Genomic DNA, 20,726 nt, shown 5'->3' with positions numbered 1-20,726 from the left:
CAATGAAGTTTGAGTCAAGGTCATCCTTCAAGGTCAAAGGTAATTTTTCTTTAAATATTTCAAAGCGGTGCAATAGGGGGCATTGTGTTTCTGACCAACACATCTCTTGTTCTTGAAGTTATGGGCATTGGACTTTTAGCATTTTTATGCCCCCGGATCGAATGATCGGGACTATATTGTTTTTGGCCTGTCTGTTTGTCAGTCACGTCATTCATTCATTGTATGTGTGTGTCCAAAAACTTTAACCTTGGTCATAACTTTTGCAGTATTGAGCTCTAACTTGTTATTTGGCATGCATGTGTATCTCATGGAGCTGCACATTTTGAGTGGTGAAAGGTCAAGGTCATTCTTCAAAGTCTTATATAGCTTCAAAGCGGCGCAATAGGGGGCATTGTGTTTCTGACAAACACATCTCTTGTTTACTCTAAAGTAGCTGATGTGTGGCTTCAAAGCGCAGTAGGGGGCATTGTGTAAACAAACACATTTTTTTTTTTTTTTTAAATTGTCGAATAAATATTATATCTCAGTTTTATCAGTTTTTTTTTTTACTAAGAAAGTGACGCTGATATTCGGCGTCTTCCCCTACCAGAATTTTTCCCCTCAAAATACAATTTCCCCACCAAAAATATCATTTTTCACCAAAATATAATATTTTCTCTCAAAGAAATGTTTATTTTTCCTTTGGGCATTCGACAATTATCCAATTTGCACCATGAACATACAACGATCTTTCTCTCTCTCTCCAGACGAACACAAAAAATCTGGGAATCCCAGTTATTCTAAATATAGCTCTTAAATTACGTCATGTAAACTGGGCAACTAATCGTAATAATCATGTGACTATTTTACTGGATACCGGTCTTGCGCGAGAAGGGTGTTTCGTCAATAAATTACCGGAAACCAGTCGAATTTTCATCCGGGCTATGTGCAAGCCAAGATATAAACGTGAAAACAGAAAAAAATGTCTCACAATTGGCGTTCTTACACAAACAAAATAAAACATTCTGACTCGGAAGATACTGAACGCATCGAGGCATTTTTTAAGAAAGAATCATCGAAAACCGTTATAACCCAGCAGGATTCTGAGGTAATCAACATCGAACATTTTGAAAGTGAAAGTAGACAATCGGCAGCTGCCGCTCCTTTCCCTTCCAATACTGTAGCAGATCAAGATCGTCAACCCATTCATCATGAAATTGAAATCACAAAGTTGACATCGTCCCCCGGCCCCAGTACAGAAATATAGTTGAAAACATTTCCCATAATTAGATCTACACCTGCAACTTAATTAAGGACTTTGACTTTAATACATGTTAAATGTGTTTAAAAACAAAAAGGACAGAGACAAGCCTCTTTTGATGAGTTATAGACATTGAAATGAACAGTTTTTAGCTCACCTGAGCGATAGCTCGAGGTGAGCTATTGTGATCACTCAGCGTCCGGCTGTCCGTCCGTCCGTCTGTCTGTAAACAATTTGTAAACATCTTCTTCTACTAAACCATTGAGCTAATTTCAACTAAATTTCATGTGGAGCATCCCTAGGTCATGGGACAAAAGAATTGTTAAAAAAAATTTGATCGCATAACCAAGCTGGCCGCCATGACCATAAATGGTAAAAACCTTAAAAAATCTTCTTGTCAGAAATCGCTCATCAGATTTTCAAAAAAATTCACAGGGATGACCTTTGAGGGCTCCCCTGAAAAAGGTGTTCAAAGAAATTTGATTCGTCAAAAAACATGGCCGCAGGAGCTCGTTGAACTTTGCATGTTTATTCGTTTTTGCCTATTTTGTGAAAACTTTCAAAAATCTTCCACATTTTTTGTCCGATCCTTTCCAAATTTGCACAGTATCTTTATATCAATAAGGACACAAACCCTACAAAAAATGAGCATTATTGGTCCATGAAGTACAGAATTACCTCCCCTTGAATTGAGAAAATGGTGTTTATGCAATGAAGTCCAAATTTTTCATCCAATTCTTTCCAAACTTGTAAGGATTTAGCATGGTTCAAACAAGGGAAACAACTACGGTTTATGCATGTTCTTTTTATTACAGATTTGCCTCCCTTTAATTCATTCAAAATCTCATTTTACAGCAGAGATTCCAAATCTAACCTGTAAATGAGCCCCATATTTACTGCCAGTGCTAGGTTACCTTTTCCCATTTGATCATTCTTAAGTATTGGTCTTGTTATGCTGCTACTGCTTTTGCTACTGCTACTGCTACTACTACTACTACTACTACTACTACTACTACTACTACTACTACTACTACTACTACTACTACTACTACTACTTCTACTACTACTACTTCTACTACTACTACTACCACTACTACTACTACTACTACTACTACTACTACTACTACTACTACTACTACTACTACTACCACTACTACTACTTCTACTACTACTACTAGTACTACTACTACTAGTACTACTACTACCACCACCACCACCACCACCACGTCTACTATTACTACTTCTACTACTACTGCCACTACTACTACTAGTTTTACCACTACTACTACTACTACTACTACTACTACCACTACTACTACTACTACTACTACTACTACTACTACTTCTACTACTACCACTACTACTACTACTACTTCTACTACTACTACTTCTACTACTACTACTACTACTACTACTACTTCTACTACTACTACTACTACAATTACTATTACTACTACTACTACTACTACTACTACCACTACTACTACTACCACTACTACTACTACTACTACTACTACTACTACTACTACTACTACTACACCACCACCACCATTCACAGTGACAAAAAACGTATTCACACAATGGCTGCTACTACAACTTATAGCCCATATAGGGGGGCATGCATGTTTTACAAACAGCCCTTGTTTCTATGGGATTTTAACCACAACTGTTCATGTTTATCTCCGACACATATTTTTAGGTCACCTGTCATGAAGTGACACGGTGAGCTTATGTGATCGTGTGATGTCCGGCGTCTGTTGTGCATGCCTGCGTTTGTCTGTGCGTCCGTCCGTCAACAATTTGTTTGTGTAGACAGTAGAGGTCACAGTTTGCATCCAATCTTGATGAAATTTGGTCAAAATGTTTATCTTGATGAAATCCGGTTTGGGATTGTATTTGGGTCATCTGGGGTCAAAAACAAGGTCACTAGGTCAAATAATAGAACAACCTTCTGTAGACAATAGAGGTCACAGTTTTCATCCAATCTTTATGAAATTTGGTCAGAATGTTTATCTTGATGAAATCTGGGTTGGGATTTTATTTGGGTCATCTGGGGTCAAAAACTAGGTCACTAGGTCAAATAATAGAAAAACTTTGTGTAGACATTAGAGATCACAGTTTTCATCCAACCTTTATGAAATTTGGTCAGAATTCTTGATGAAATCTGGGTGGGATTGTATTTGGGTCATCTGGGGTAAAAATCTAGGTCAAATAAATAGAAAAACCTTGTGTTGACAATAGAGGTCACAGTTTTCATCCAATATTTATGAACTGTGGTCAGAATGTTTATCTTGATGAAATCTGGATTGGGATTGTATTTGGGTCATCTAGAGTCAGGAACTAGGTCACTAGGTCAAATCATAGAAAAACATTGTGTAGACAATAGAGGTCATAGTTTTCATCTGATCTTAATGAGTCAGGTGAGCGATTCAGGGCCATCATGGCCCTCTTGTTTGTTTTTCCCCTAATATGTCTCTTTCGCACTCTTTTTTCCCCTTTTACCCAGCGTCCAGCGTCTTCGCCTTTCTCTAAAAAAAAAACCTGTTTATTTCAACTACATCTAACAAAGTAAATAACTATAGTTATTATGATTTTGTTCGTGTAATTAAAATGTTTATAAAGATTTTTGTTAAATAAGTTTTCCCCAATCATTGGACTTTTTTGCAAGAAAAAAATCCCATTATTGAAAATTCATTTTACCTGAAAAGGCCAGAAACAGACCTAGCAAGGTTCACAACTAACAGATGTGCAAGAGGCCAGTCTACTGATGAGTTAGTACAAAATGATAATCGCCCAATCCTGCAGGTTTGGGAAGCAGAGTAACAGCTACCAGTACATCTGCTCTATCTCCTGCTACCAATGTTTATCATTTCGCCAGAAAGGTTATGATCCAATCTTGAGGAAGTTGCATGAAAGACCCTTCACAGATTTGTGGAAAAATTGGAGTTTCTGTTGTAAACATTTTTGATGTGCTGAACGTTCTTTGTGTGTTTGGTGGGTCGTGTTTTGTTGCTCAGTGTTTTCTGTGATTCTCAGTAAAAAGCCATTGGGTTATTTTAATCAAAGGAAAATTTCTTTGTTTTGTTTTTCTTTTGATGAAAGAATTGGAACATTATAATCAGCAGCATCTTCTATCTGTGGTGATACGTGTGTGTCATATTGAAAGGCTTTGTTTCATCTGAACAATTAAGTATTTTACTTGGATTAGTTTGTTTGAAATACAGTAAATTCAAAGTGATTCTGTGGGAAGGATTTATGTTTCATGATTGGGTAGGTATGTTTTAATTCTTTTATTTGGTCTAAATGGTAGTTCGTTTTATTATAATTTTTAAATATATTATAAGTAACATCGGTTGAATGTTAGAATTGGTTTTAAATTTTCTTGAAGTAGGTCTGGTTTATATTTAGTTTAGCATGAATTTTTGTTATACATTTTCTTGTAGAAGTCCTTGGTTATATTTAGGTTTAGCATGAATGGAAAGTTAAGTTAGAGATACATTTACTTGAGCTCAATAGGTCATTGTCAGCTCGGATACTACTTTAAGGTAGTAGCAGACTGCACAGGCTTATCTGGCACAACACTTACGCTTATGCAATCATCCCCATTTTCACATAGCCTGGCGCATATTTAATGTGCATTTGAATCTTCCTCAAAATCAAGGTAAAACATGCCAGTTTTTCGAAACATAAATCTTAAAATGAATAAATCTTAAATGAAGGCAATTACAACTCTATGGAGCTGACAGAACAGTACATGTGTCCTGGTTTGCGGCACTATCTGATTAACAGATGCAGAACCTAAAATTGTCTATGGGGCAGTGCAAGATAACAATAAGTCTGCCTTGAATATGTTGTTGTATATTATAATTATGCACTGATGTCAACTTTTTTGTTAATTGAGAAAATCTTTTTCTGGTGAAGATTTCCAAGCAAGTTCTTAAATTGATTTCCAGATGTGCAGAATAGAATTCTTTCTTTTGGCCCAGAACTAATTTTGTGATCTTTTGTCCTGCTGGGGAAGTTGTTGCTTTGAATTAGTTTTGGAGAAACTTTTGGTTGGTATTTGACCTGATGTGAGTTTTGTTAATATTAGGGCATGGTGATAATTGCAGTTTTGTGTATAATTTTTTTGTGCAAGTAAATTAAGGATAAGAAATGTCTCTTGGTAAAGTTACCTATTTGTTACCTGAGCTAAGCTTTGCATATAAACATAATTATGTAGCTCACCTGAGAATAACATGCTCATGGTGAGCTTTTTTAATCACCTCTTGTCCTGTTTTCATTATATGGCAACAGAAAAAACCTGGTAAATTCTCTAGAAGTCACATTTTTTGCCTAATAATAATTAAACATGCTCAAAACCTTTTTTCTAATGAAGACTGGGCAGAGTTAGAAAATGAGTCTGTTCTATCTGTTATAAAGAGCTGATTGGGGTGGGGCTAGTCATACATACATGTAATTATACATTACAAGCTTGGAACAGCAAAGGTCATTTTGGTGTCATGAGAGTGTCAACAGGGCTTATGGACCTGTTGTTAAAAGTGTATTAGATAGAATACATGCCAACAGAATTTACTGTACGGTTAAACAGGATTTCATATTAATTTCATTTTGAATTCACCCTTTACCACTTTAAATACGTATTTTGACGCTTAAGTAGTTACTCTCAGGCTGTTCTGGTTTTATGCTGGTTACATTTTCACTTTGCTTCTTATGGAGAAGGGGTTAAATATACCCAACTAAATAGATATATTTGTGTCTATGTATGTTCAGAGAATTCTATTTACTAGGTATTATTGGAAGGCACAGGTACGACATAGGTTATAGAAGCCTCATAGGTTATAGAAGCATTTGATGTTATGGTTGATGTGATAAATCAGTTCTTGTTGCTAAATAAAGCGTCATCTCTTGGCTGTTATTCTGTGAGATAGCATCAACTGCACTTGAAGGAGCTCATAAACTTTATCAATTGGTTTAAATCTGATAATCTGCAGATGGATTTCTTCTACAACTGTTAGCAATTAGACTTGTAGCTTGACATTTTATTCAATATTGAGAAAACTGGATGAATGTTTTCTTGGAAACTTAGTTGGATGTATGTCTCTTAGACAACTTTTCCTTCACTTAATAATAATTTTTGTATATTTTATGATATTTTTTTAAATAATTTTCATTCCATTAATGGAATGTAGCCTGCAAAAATAAAAAATAAAAACAGGTAAGTACAAGTTTGTTAAAAAATTAATATTTCCTAAGCAGAAAATATTTGAACTGCCTGCCATGAAATGTACTAAAAAGCAAGAACATTAGCAAATGATTATCAATACTGTTACGTAACATAATTTATATGAGTCCAACAGGGGCTTAACACATGTGCGTTAAGTGATGTCCAAGATTAGCCTGTGCAGTCCACACAGGTTAATCAGGGACAACACTTTAAGCCTAGAGTGAATTTTTGTTTAGAAGAGACTTCCGTTAAACAAAAAAGTCCATAAAGGCGGAAAGTGTCGTTCTTTATTAGCCTGATCTTGGACCACATTTTGTGCACATGCAGTAAGCCCCTGCTTCCTTATTCAAGCTTCATTTAAATTCCCATAAAATGTACAAAAAAACAAGAACAATATGAGCAAGTAAATATTAAGCCTGCCAAAAACACAATGTACATTGTATCATGTTACGAACTTAACAATACATTTATTTTTTAACAATTGTGCATTAATTTGTAACTCAAAAGACAGCTCATTCCCCTGTTTATTTAAATACTGCTACATGTATAACTTGCAATCAAAATACTTTCAAATGTGTTACCACTTTAAAATGTGTCAATGTTGCAGCAAAAGTACAGGATTGTCATGAATCCCTAATCTGTTTCTTCAGATTTAGTGATGCTAAGTGTGCTTGTGATAGCATCTTTACTGACATTTTTTGGTCTATCCTTTGCCCAAAATCACAGATTAACGCCTTGTAAAAATATATATAAGCCTCGCTTTGGGAAAACGTGGTTAATTCTTTCTGTATGTAAAATATGGTTAAATATTAGCCCATAGAATCCTCTCAGTCAGATCAGAGACAACACTCCACGCCTAAACTGGAATTTTGCAATTAAGATACTTCCTTTAACAAAAAATACCAAACAAGTGGACAGTGTTGTTCCTGATTAGCCTGTGTGGAGTGCACGGGCTTATCTTGGGCAGCACTTTAACCCTTTGCATGCTGGGAAATTTGTCGTCTGCTAAAATGTTGTCTGCTAAAATTCAAAAATTAGCATTTTCTTCGATTTTTTTCAAAGAATACTATCAGAATAGCAAACAGTTTGGATCCTGATGAGACGCCAAGTTCTGTGGCGTCTCATCTGGATCCAAACTGTTTGCACAGGACTTCAAAATTCGGTTCCCGCACTGAAAGGGTTAAGCAAATGCATTCAACCAGATTGAGCAGTGTTTGTTTTCACCATTTTTGGAATGGAACCAGGTCCCTTTGGATTGGGAAAATTTGTGGCGTTTTGACTAAAATTGGGAAATAAGTGTTGTTGTTTTGCTTTAAAATGCTTCAACAATGAGAATAAAAGTGTTTTTAGTACATGTACAATATTTACTAAGATTTAACTTATATAGCTGGATGAGGGATAAAGGGATGAAAAAAAAAAAAATTCTGGAAGTGTTCATTTGGGAATATTTAGGTCCCATTTGAGAAATATTTATACTTGGGAATGGGGCTGAATACCAGAGCCGATTTTAAATGGAAAAAAAAGCACTGTTGAGGCTCATAAAAATTATTCTTTGCCATGGAAATTGTTTATGATGTGAGTCTTTATTGTCTGATATAGCGCTAAATGTACACATTTTTTCTCCTCCCTAATTAGCCACTCCTAATGTGTTGTCAATAGGAAGATAATTAACAGGATCAATGGAGAATCCATTTAGAGCATCTAATATTTCATCTTGAAAATCGTTAATGTAAATAATGAATACATTAAATGGAATACACCGAACATAATTTTTAGCTCATCTATTTTTTGAAAAAAAATTATGAGCTATTGTCATCACCTTGGCGTCGGCGTCGGCGTTGGCGTTGGCGTTGGCGTTGGCGTTGGCGTCGGCGTCCGGTTAAGTTTTGCGTTTAGGTCCACTTTTCTCAGAAAGTATCAATGCTATTGCATTCAAACTTGGTACACTTACTTACTATCATGAGGGGACTAGGCAGGCAAAGTTAGATAACTCTGGCGTGCATTTTGACAGAATTATGTGCCCTTTTTATACTTAAAAAATTGCAAATTTTGGTTAAGTTTTGCGTTTAGTTCCACTTTTCTCAGTAAGTATCAATGCTATTGCATTCAAACTTGGTACACTTACTTACTATCATGAGGGGACTGGGCAGGCAAAGTTAGATAACTCTGGCATGCATTTTGACAGAATTATGTGCCCTTTTTATACTTAGAAAATTGACAATTTTGGTTAAGTTTTGTGTTTAGGTCCATTTTATTCCTTAAGCATCAAAGCTATTGCTTTCATACTTGCAACACTTACTAACTATCATAAGGGGACTGTGCAGGCAAAGTAATGTAACTCTGACTGGCATTTTGACAGAATTATGTGCCCTTTTTATACTTAGAAAATTGAAAATTTGATTAAGTTTTGTGTTTAGGTCCACTTTATTCCTACAGTATCAAAGCTATTGCTTTCATACTTGCAAGATTTATGAACTATCATAAGGGGACGGTGCAGGCAAAGTTATGTAACTCTGACTGGCATTTGGACGGAATTATGGGCCCTTTATACTTAGAAAATTGAAAATTTGGTTAAGATTTATGTTTTGGTCACTTTACCCCTAAAGTATCATAGATATTGCTTTCATACTTGGAACACTCACAAACTATCATAAGGGTACAGTAAAAGGACAAGTTGCATAACTCTGGTTGTCATTGTTACGGAATTATGGCCCTTTTTTGACTTAGTAACTTTTAATATATGGTTAAATTTTGTGTTTCGATCCACTCGAAGTATCAAGGCTATTGCTTTCAAACTTCAAATACTTACATGCTATCATGAGGTTACTGTACCTGGCAACTTGAATTTTACTTTGACCTTTGAATGACCTTGACTCTCAAGGTCAAATTATTAAATTTTGCTAAAATTGCCATAACTTCTTTATTTATGATTAGATTTGATTGATACTTTGATGAAACTACTCTTACCTGACATACCACAATAGATTTCACCCAAACCATCCCCCGTGCCCTCCCCCCCCTCCCCCCCTCCCCCCCCCCTAATTTTTTTTTTTTTTTTTTTTTTTATAAGATCATCTTACAAATGACCACCACACCCTCACACTATACCCCCACCCCACCCCCCCACCCCCCCCCCCCCCAAATTTTTTTTTTGATTTTTTTTTTTTTTTTTTTTTTTTTTTAAGATCATCTCACAAATTATCACCACACCCTCACACTATACCCCCCCCCCCCCCCCCGATTTTTTTTTTTTTTTTTTTTTTTTCGCTTTTTTGGAAGATAATGTAATAAATGTCCACAACCCCACACTATACACCCCTCTTCACTCCACTCCTCCCTCCTTTGTGATTGAAAATGAGAGTCCCTTCACCTTTAAAAAGAAAATAGATGAGCGGTCTGCACCCGCAAGGCGGTGCTCTTGTTTTTCATTGAAGTAACTTGAGTTCTCAGAGTCTGTGATTAACTTGAATAACCAAGAAGAAGGTGCTCTGGGTATAAAGAAATTCACATGCATTGTTGTTAAGGTATTGATTTCTGTAACTTGGAATTGTTCTTAATTAATTGAGCCTCGTTCTTAAGAAAATGGGCTTAATGCATGCATGCAAAGTGTCGTCTTAGATTAGCCTGTGCAGTCAGCAAAGGCTAATCAGGGACAACTCTATGACTAGACTGGATTTTCATTTAAAAGAGGTTTCCTTCAAAACAAAAACTGTGCCCAACCTGCTCCTACACTCGATGGTGCCCAGCTTGTTCCTATGCCCTTTGGTGGCCAGCTGTTTACAATCACTGATAAGCCCTCCTGATGCAGTGTTGCCACACCAGGCATGTTTACATTTGGGGGCAAACATCCAAGAAATGTGGATTACAGCTTACAGTAATGGGATAGTACTATCCATTACTAGAGCTGTGCATTTTTGCTTTGAAATCTGAATGTGTTCATTATTAGCTTGCAGTCTCATTCTAGATTATAAGGCTTTAGTATTTTCTCGTAAACCAGGAATTCAGACTGTGAATACATTCTAAAAAGCAGGTTATGTAGCATTATTATGCCCCCCTTCGAAGAAGAGGGGGTATATTGCTTTGCTCATGTCGGTCTGTCGGTCGGTCGGTCTGTCTGTCGGTCGGTCCGTCCACCAGGTGGTTGTCAGACGATAACTCAAGAACGCTTGGGCCTAGGATCATGAAACTTCATAGGTACATTGATCATGACTCGCAGATGACCCCTATTGATTTTGAGGTCACTAGGTCAAAGGTCAAGGTCACGGTGACCAGAAATAGTAAAATGGTTTTTGAATGATAACTCAAGAACGCATACGCCTAGGATCATGAAACTTCATGGGTAGATTGATCATGACTTGCAGATGACCCCTATTGATTTTGAGGTCACTAGGTCAAAGGTCAAGGTCCCGGTGACCCGAAATAGTAAAATGGTTTCCGGATGATAACTCAAGAACGCATACGCCTAGGATCATGAAACTTCATGGGTAGATTGATCATGACTCGCAGATGACCCCTATTGATTTTGAGGTCACTAGGTCAAAGGTCAAGGTCACGGTGACCCGAAAAAGTAAAATGGTTTTCGGATGATAACTCAAGAAGGCATACGCCTAGGATCATGAAACTTCATAGGTAGATTGATCATGACTTGCAGATTATCCCTATTGATTTTGAGGTCACAAGGTCAAAGGTCAAGGTCACGTTGACCCGAAATAGTAAAATGATTTTCGGATGATAACTCAAGAACGCTTTTGCCTAGGATCATGACACTTCATAGGTACATTGATCGTGACCCGCAGATGACCCCTATTGATTTTCAGGTCACTAGGTCAAAGGTCAAGGTCACAGTGACAAAAAACATATTCACACAATGGCTGCCACTACAACGGACAGCCCATATGGGGGGCATGCATGTTTTACAAACAGCCCTTGTTTTATAGCTTGGGATTCATTAGACGCACAACTTTTATAGGCTTTCAAACTATTATTCAAACTGTATGTGTAATGTAAGAAAGTTGTAATTTGATAGTATCCAATATATCTGATAACAACGACCTAGACTTTTGTTTGCATTTTTTTTTTCACCATTTTGAGACTGGGGCCAGGTCCCTTTTGCATTGGGAAAAATTGCAGCGTTTTGACTAAAATAAGGACATTAGTGTTGTTGTTGTTTTGCTTACAAATGCTTTAAAATTAAGAATGAAAGTGTTTTCAATATTATATTTACTACGCCTTAACCTAAAGAGATGGATTGAAGATGAACAAAATGTTGAGATCTAAAATAAAATTTTGGAAACCCACAAATTGAATTTTTATGCCACCGAAGGAGGGCATATACAGTACAGCTAACGCGGCACAAACATAATCCGCGGCTACGCCACGGCCAGATTATTAGTACGCAGCGGCCGAATAGTGTGTTCACGCGGCGTATCTCCGTGGCACTCGGCATCGATCCGCGCAACGACGCCGAGTCTGTGTTAACCTCGCGAACTTTCGTGGAGTAAATCCGCCGCATACGTACGCGGCGGATCGAGTGAAAAGATATCCACCTGCATGTACATACATGTATGTGTAGCGTAGAATTAATTACGCGCAACTGTTAATGTTTCGTTCGATTATCATTATCATTATTAAATTTGTAATCCGAAACACACTTCCGAATTTTAATGCTAAAGCGACCTTTGATAAATTCTAGCGTCAAATAAACAGTGCTAAAATATCCTTTGTTTCATAAAAAGCGCGCGAAAATTATGCAGACGTGTAGAACGTCGTTTGGAAAGTTTGGGTGTATTTTGTGTTGTATAAATACATGAACATCACGTCAGGCGTAAATCGCGTGTTCAGTGGAAAAAAACCCGCCCCGATTAGACGTTATTTCATCATCTCTATAAATAGTAACCAATGCCAAAATGTATTTGATACTTAAGGAAATATCGAGAATGTTTGTGTATCGTAAATATTTACCAGCATTTGCTTTAAACTGGAATATACGGGATTATCGGGTAATTAGTAGCGATATTAACTGTATAATATGAACAAAATAAAACGTGTTTATATACGCATATTCAAACAATAGTTTTAATAAGCTGATAATTAACAAAACAACAAATACGTCGTCACCGTCTTGAATATTGATGTGGCTTCAAACTGCTAATTTTCTCAGCTTAAATTTAATAGCAAAATCAACATGCAATTAATTTATAAATCCACCATATGCTGCAGCCTTGACCACTTGTATGTGCGAAAACATAATTACGTGACCTTGTGTGAAATACATACACTACGGGCTGGAAACAAACTTAATTGGCCAGACACATTAACATGCTTACATGTATATGCTAATACAATCCGCGCACAATAAATTTATTATGATTTTAATTATTATTATAATTGTTCTTTCAAAATTTGTTAACTACATGTAACTAATAATTTAAAAAAAGATTTTTTATTTCATGATGCGCATCGACTCGGCATCATGTTGCGGATAGCGGCATGCCTCGGCGGACAGATGCGAAGTTTCGCGGCGAAATGCGACTTGCCGCCGCATACTGACGCGGCTTCAATGACTGACGCGGCATCGACTCGTTTCGCCTTGCCGCCGCGGATCGCAAAATACGTTTGTTCCGCTTTGGCTGTACTGTAGTAGTCTGTCCTCTGTCACAGTTTGCGTTTAGGTTTCGCGTTTAGGTTTCGAAAAATGCTCATAACTTCTATGTCCCTTCACAAAGCAACTTGACATTTGGCATGCATGTGTATCTCATGGAGCTGCACATTTTGAGTGGTGAAAGGTCAAGGTCATCCTTCAAGGTCAAAGGTAAAAAAACATGTATCAAAGCAGCGCAGTAGGGGGCATTGTGTTTCTGACAAACACATCTCTTGTTTAGGTCTATTTAGGAAAAATATGTATTCTTTTTTCCATTCCTAATCGGGCAGAGTGCCTGCCCCGATTTTGAACAAAAAAACAACACATTTGTATTTTGATAATCAACAGCACTGTCCATTTTAGATGGTAAGGAGACAGTATGATAAGTTTGTAACAGTGATGAGTAATACTTTGAAAATATAATAAATCTGGAGCAAAAAATAAGCACATAATTATTTGCATCAATGCACATTTCTAAACCAAACTTGAATCAATTTGATTTGAATATTAATTGTGTATAAAATTTAAAAAAAACCAATTGAAGTTGCCAAAGCAAACATAATCTCCCAGAAATGTATTGCAATCTCAGTAGATGCTATCCATTAATTATTTGATAATAAAAACTGAATACTCTCTGAAAACCGCTGTTTTGATATAATTCATGTGATTATCTTCTAATACTGTCACCATCAGATCAATATGTGTTCCCCAATCTGCAGGGTTATATGACAACAGAGAGAAATATTGAGAAATAAATGCTTTGGTTCCATGACTTCAATACATTTTTCAAAGCAAGTTCTGCAATTTGTGACTTTCAAGAATATCTCTCAGCAATTTTTGAATTCAGAAGCAAAGTGAACATGTCTATTTTCAAAAAGCTTAACCCATTTATGCCTAGTGGACTCTCCCATCCTTCTAAATTGGATCAATTTATTTCCAAAATTAGGGATGTCTAGTATACTTATTTCTATATTTAGAATATTTATTACTGAAAATCCTTTTAGCAAACAGTGCAGACCCAGATGAGACGCCGCATGTGGCGTCTCATCTGGGTCTACGCTGTTTGCAATGTCCTTTTTTCAGGACGCTAGGCATAAACGGGTTAATTTAAAACCAGAACAGCCTGTAAGAAACTCACAAATTTGTTGTTTGTCTAAGGGAGTTTGTCCTAGGATTTCAATTTAACCTGATTCTGGGAAAACAGGGCTTAATGCATGTGCTTAGTGTTGTCTCAGATAAGCCTGTGCAGTCTTGTTTTAAATTTTCATCAGGGAGGTAACAACACAAAATAAAGATACATTTTTTCCCATTTTACTATTTGTTTGCCCCTGCAATGAATAGTGATGAGCAAAACAATTTCCCATTGAGATCATTCAGTGAAAAAAAAGCCTCTTGTTTGGAAAATAAGAAACCAGATAGGAGCTTTCTGATTGCGACAAGCTGCATTCAGTACTAGGCTCTCTAATGGCCTGATGTTTTAGCCTTGCTGTGTTACTTAAAAGAAGTTATGAGAACTAATATTTGTTTGATTTGATGAACAACACCTTTAGCTGTTAATAAGTACTCATTAAGAAGACATAATACAGTTTGACAGGTTGGTAAATAATGGGCAATTCAAGTAAATACTGTTAGGATATGAATTTTCAGGCATAAACTTGATAATTATAATATGTGCATAGACATTGGAAGTAATAGACATTCATTTGAAAATAATAGATATTCATTCGGAAATAATAGACATCCATTTAGAAATAAAAGACATTCATTGTGGGGAAAAAAATAGACTCATTAAACTTGCAGGTCTACAGAAATATCGGTCATATTTGAATTAATTTCCATTTAAACAGCGTCATGCAAAACAGGTCTAATGCCATATGCGCCTAGTGTAGCTCCAGCCTGCCCCTACGTGCTGTTTGTTCAGGAGCAACCTGGCTCTCAGGATATGGAGACCAGACCACGTATGAAATCTTGCATGACTCTATGGCAGATATGTAACCCCTGACAAGTCTGAGCGATGGCACCAGCTGATCTGCAGCAATGCTGGCCACATAGGGAATAAGCATTATATATTGTTCCATCATACCACTTAAATAACAATAAGTTTCTCTATTTAATACAAAAAAGAAAATTAATTGTTGATTTTAATAGTGTTTTAAGACAGAGCATGGGGTCATAACTGGTAATGTTGCTGAATGAACTTGTAATCTTTTAGCAATAAACTGCAACGCCGATATATCACGGACCGGTATATCGCGCTGTCCAATATATCGCGCTTTGGCTATGGCTCCCAAAAATACGACCAGCATGATCACTTAATTACATGTTTTAATCTGAGAATTTGCTAACTTAAGCAAAAAACGGTTCTAGCTAGTATTAACACCTTATATTTCGCGGCATTCTATGGCCAAAGTGAAGCTCAAAAAACAGTCGATTAGTGACAGTGTTGTTAACACACGTCTGGGGTTGTTTTTAACACTTAAGAAATAACCAATTAGTGATGGCAGTATACTGGTATATAAATTGTTAAATTTTGGTACTGGTCATGAATTTCTTTGTCCTGGTAAAAAGGGTGCAAACATTGGCGTGGGTGTATTTATTTGTAAATAAAATTTTTGTATCGGGTACATTGAGGTAATTTAAGTTTCGTTGTAAATTTCAACTAAAGTACGGTGGTATCTCGCGAATTATGTGGCATTGACATTTCCTCTTGATAAAATATAATTAAAAAACCCTGTATTGTTACCGTTACGCTGTTTCAGTTCCTTCATTAGAACTTTTTATAAGGGTAAATTTCGAATCTGTGCACAATTATATTTTATATGTTTTTTACGGCAAGAATTATTCTTTTTTGCTGATTCCCGAGCAATCGTACATGAAAAAAATAATTACATTTTGGTTTTTATGATAAATACAGATACGTATGTAGTTATGAAAATGTTTAGTGTATAATTGGTTTGTTATTATTACTATACAAATATGTAGCAGCGCCGTATATAAATTGAAAACATTGGGGAAATTTGACAAATTAACCGCAATACAATTAAGTTATACATTTCTCGAGTTATATTGCGCGCCGGATATATCGCTCTCGATCTTTGGACCCCACCAACCGCGATATATTGGCGTTGCAGTGTAGCTGGATTATATAAGAGGTTGAACTTTTCCTGACAATGCTCACTTACGTCTTTCATGAATAGGTGTTATAGCATGGCATGTATTGAACTGTAGATGTAGGACACTATAATTCTGTCAATTTAAGCTGATTTGTTTTTCTTTCTTTCTTGCTCGATTGTTGATATACATCATGCTTTGATTGATTGAATTATTATTGATGCTTATTAAAGATAAACATTGATATAAAAGCCGTCCCTAGTTAATACCAGCAGAGTTGAATCAGCCATTCAAAGATAGTGACAGGCTCTGTAAGGTTGATTTTGAAATTTAAATCATTTGTTAGCCCTGGTTCATACAATAAACATTTGAAAATTGAGTGGGGGAGAATTTGTGCATTTATTGGGAAGCAGAGACAGGGCTTTTCATCCTTATATAACAGAGGCCCAAATTCATCTACTTCTCAATTAAAAATTAGGTCATTTTTTCCCAAAATTGATAGAGGAATTTCCCAATTTGTAAAAAAACATACAAAAAATGTGGGCATCTCCCAAATTGAAAGCAACAGCTCTAATATGATTAAGAATGCACCACAATTTGTCTTTTAATACTTCTGCACTATGAAAACAACCCTGGTTCAAAAACTTAAAAAAAAAGGTCTTCCCAAAATGAGCAGTTATCGTGCATGAAATTCCCAATTTGAAAGGCTAGGGCCTCTTCCCAATTTCCTGATGAAAAGCCCTGAGAGGGAAGGCCCTTCCCTTCTCAAAAAAGTGTGTGAAATGTACGTTTTAAGTACGTTTTGCGTGTGTTAAACGTGGCGGTATTGGCACTGCGTTTTTTGTGCGCTTTTTCTTACCGAGTGAGTTTTTAACAAAAACAAACAAACAAGAAAATGTGTTTTTTTTTTTGATAAATGTGCGCTTTATGTGCGTTAAACGTGCGCTTTTTATAAGTGTGTTCAATGTTCGCTTTTATGTGCGTTAAATGTGCATTAAACGTGCGCTTTTTATATAAGTGCGTTTTTGACTACCATTTATGTGTGTAAAATGTGCGCTTTTAAGTGCATTTAATGTGCGCTTTTTGTGAGTTAAATGTGCGCTTTTTTATTTTAAAAGCGCACATTTAACTCACAAAAAGCGCAGTTATAACCCACATAAAAGCGCACATGTGTGTTAAAGTGCGCTTTTATGTGCGTTAAATGTGCGTTAAACGTGCGCTTTTTATAAGTGTGTTTATGACTGCCATTTATGTGTGTCAGGGGTGTCAATTGGCCCAAATTTGAAATCCGGAAAATTAAGCCGTAGGATAAAGGGAAGAGAGGGCCCAACCCCCCCGAGCCCTAGCTTATTGTTCTTTTTTTATGTATAGTCTTTCTAGGTGCAATTTCTGGTGAGTACAATGCGAAATATTATAAGCCAAACCATCCGTAACACCGCAAGTGTATTTGTCATTCTAAACAAATGATATTAAGAACTTCGAAATGTAATAAACAAACCAGCGTATCCGAAAACGACTGTCCGAAAACATGTCGCGATACATCATTTGCAAATGAAATTAAATATGCATATCGTTTGACTGCAGAAAATGAAAACCAGTAACCAGTAACCTAGCAAATACGCAGTCAATATATAATTTGATTAACATATTGTTTTAAAATATGATATTGCAGTGCTTTACTTTGCCAGTGCCTGCTCATGTCAGTGCCAGCCGCTTACCAATCAGAAATCAATAAATAAAATCGGTACCAAGCGCAAATGTCCGGAATGCCGACGATGCTATAACAATATTCGTTCTGAAATGATCCCGCACTAAAAGAATTTTGTCCCTAACCCCACCCGCCTTAAACAAACTCATCGGATTTACATTCACCTCAAAATCAACCCTGGACGGCTCAAATCCGGATTTCCGGAATAATCCGGAAAATTGACACCCCTGTGTGTAAAATGTGCGCTTTTAAGTGCGTTAAATGTGCGCTTTTTTATTTTAAAAGCGCACATTTAACTCACGAAAAGCGCAGTTATAACCAACATAAAAGCGCACATGTGTGTTAAATGTGCGCTTTTATGTGCGTTAAATGTTATTTATTTAAAAAGCGCACATTTAACTCACAAAAAGCGCACATTAAACGCACGTTAAGCGCAGTTATAACCCACACAAAACGCACAATTTACGCACATGAATGGCAGCAAAAAACGCACTCACAAAAAGCACACATGTGCGTTAAAGGTGCATCTTTTGCCTTAACAGTTGATTCAATTATATGCTGTTAAATTTTTTTTTAATTCAGATATGCAATAAAAACCAATAAAAAACCAATAATTATATAAACATATATATTTGTGTATTTTAATAATTACAAGATAATTCAATTTTATACTTTAATGTACACCAACATTTTTTAACATACATGAGTAATTAAATATCAATGGCAATTTGATGAAATAAATATAAACATAATTTGATTATAAATAAACAAAAAATAATAGCATACTATAATAACATGTACAGTATATACACACGGACAGCTATATACATAAGAATATCAATATCAATCAAGGCCTGTCAGCATTTCTTTGAGGCGGCGGAGTGCAGCTCTCATCTTTCTCTCCAAGTCTGCCACCAGCCGGTCAAACTTCTTTGCAACTATTATACTGTCATGACCTTTGCGCGATGCGTCTCGTGCATGATCTCATTTGATCAGGTCCTGAAAGATATTTTATAATGTAAGTGTTGAATATTGCTGTTATGGTAATCTCGTTGCTATAAAAATTATAAATTTAAATAAAAACTAGTTTGTTTGCTTGTTGTTTTTGGTTGTTTATTTTGCAATTTGAATCCCCTGATCACATGTGACTTAACGCTTTTCATAAATAAATACGTTTGATAGAAAATACTGTTCGAAAATGTACCAAGATACGTGGTCTCATTTTGCTGTGTGGACTGGTCGGAAGTGTGACACCTTTAAAATGCAATTACCAGTACCCTGTATAGTTTTACCTCTAAACAAATCCAGCTTTTCTTGGTCAAGGAGAGGGCGCGGTTTTCCCACTCCTGTTCTCCTCATGTCGGCCAGCTTGTGCAGGGTAAAACCTGGTATTCAAGTCCATACATCAGGTAGTCTCTCTTTTGCTCCCTTTTTTGGCAGGCGATGCGATGATGAACATTCTTTCCAAAGGATCTTCTGATCAATGTTAATTTCACTGTCACCATGGGGTTTAACCTTTAAATTTAAAAGTTCTCATTTAATATGGGGGAAAAATCTGTTCATTAATGACCAAAAATAGGTATAAATAACTTTAAGATGACAATAACCATAAAATACAGCCATAATAATTCACATGGTGTTGTTTTTCTTTAAAATTGCATAACATTTACTCATCCATTAACATTTCCCAGTGAAAATACATAAATATGATAATGATCATAATTAATTCAATAAACTAAATAAAAAAGGGATGCAGAATTGAAAATACGAACCTGTTACAACAGACTGTTCTTCGGTATTCCAAAAATACAGGCAGTTGTTGAACTAGACCATATCACTTTATATGTCTTTAACCACCCACTTTTAATCTCCTTTGCAACAAACTTATTGTTGATTTACACATTGTAGTAAATACACATTTTTTTCATCACACAATACTTCATGCTGAAAGTATTTCAAGACATTTTACACTAGAATAATAAGTCTTAATTCTAGCTTAAAGTCAGTTGCTGATGCTGCTTGTTTTCAAAAAATAACTTCCTATCTGTGGTTCTCAAATAGATGGTGCCTGAACAAATCAAAAGTATATCAACACCCCTAAGTTAGGCTTAGATGGAAGACTGATAGGGACTGGCTATTCTCTTATCTGGTTCCCTGCTGTGTCTAAGCCAAAAATTGCATAATTTGAGAAATACTGATAAGGCAGTCATTTCAACACCAAAATATTTATTGAATAATACACAGCACCCTTAACACATTATATTTAATTTTAAATATTTAAATATAACATGATGAATGGTTTTAGCAAATAATATTAATAGTATATAGTATTATTTAATTTAAAATGTATGTTCATGGTCAATGTGGTAGACATTAATTGTATTAGGGTATAAATATCAGTATAAGAAAGTTCAAATACTTATTTATGTTGAGGAAATATAATTGATACTATCAAGCCCACATAATACTTTTGACACTTTCAATATTTTTAATTAGTTACACACAGTCTGATTTAGGTGGAAATTTTTAGAAATGTTTGAGATTAAAATGTAAGCAATAGGGTATGCATTGAAATTGTATGATAAAGTATGTAAACATTAAACAGGTTAATATGGACAACCAGTAATTATTCAAACTGCCCCTTATATTATTACAGGTTACTGAGATATATGTCTATGTTTATTCATTTGATGTAAATAAATTGTTAGAGCCTGCAACAATTTTGTTTCTTGTTCAATTTCTGTACAACATTTGCTAAACGGTTGTTAAAGACGCACTTTTTAAGAAGTGTGTTAAACAT

At 35.8% G+C, this 20,726-nt stretch overlaps 1 protein-coding gene across 5 annotated transcripts in view; it reads left to right on the top strand.

Annotated features, from left to right (window-relative positions):
• Positions 1 to 20,726, top strand: part of LOC127855323 (fibroblast growth factor receptor 3-like) — an 81,507-nt gene that overhangs the window by 34,704 nt on the left and 26,077 nt on the right. For 2 of the 5 annotated variants that reach the window (XM_052390801.1, XM_052390797.1), the window contains exon 1: positions 4,127 to 4,510. The exons of the other annotated variants lie outside the window; for them this stretch is intronic. The gene's annotated coding sequence lies outside the window, so the exon portion shown is untranslated. Of the gene's footprint in view, positions 1 to 4,126; positions 4,511 to 20,726 lie in introns of those variants that run through there. 5 annotated transcript variants of the gene reach the window in all.

The sequence above is a fragment of the Dreissena polymorpha genome, chromosome 13 (genome assembly GCF_020536995.1).
Source record: "Dreissena polymorpha isolate Duluth1 chromosome 13, UMN_Dpol_1.0, whole genome shotgun sequence".
Lineage (NCBI taxonomy): Eukaryota > Metazoa > Mollusca > Bivalvia > Myida > Dreissenidae > Dreissena > Dreissena polymorpha.
Note: the sequence above shows the minus strand (reverse complement) of the source record. Positions and strands in the feature narration are given on the sequence as shown.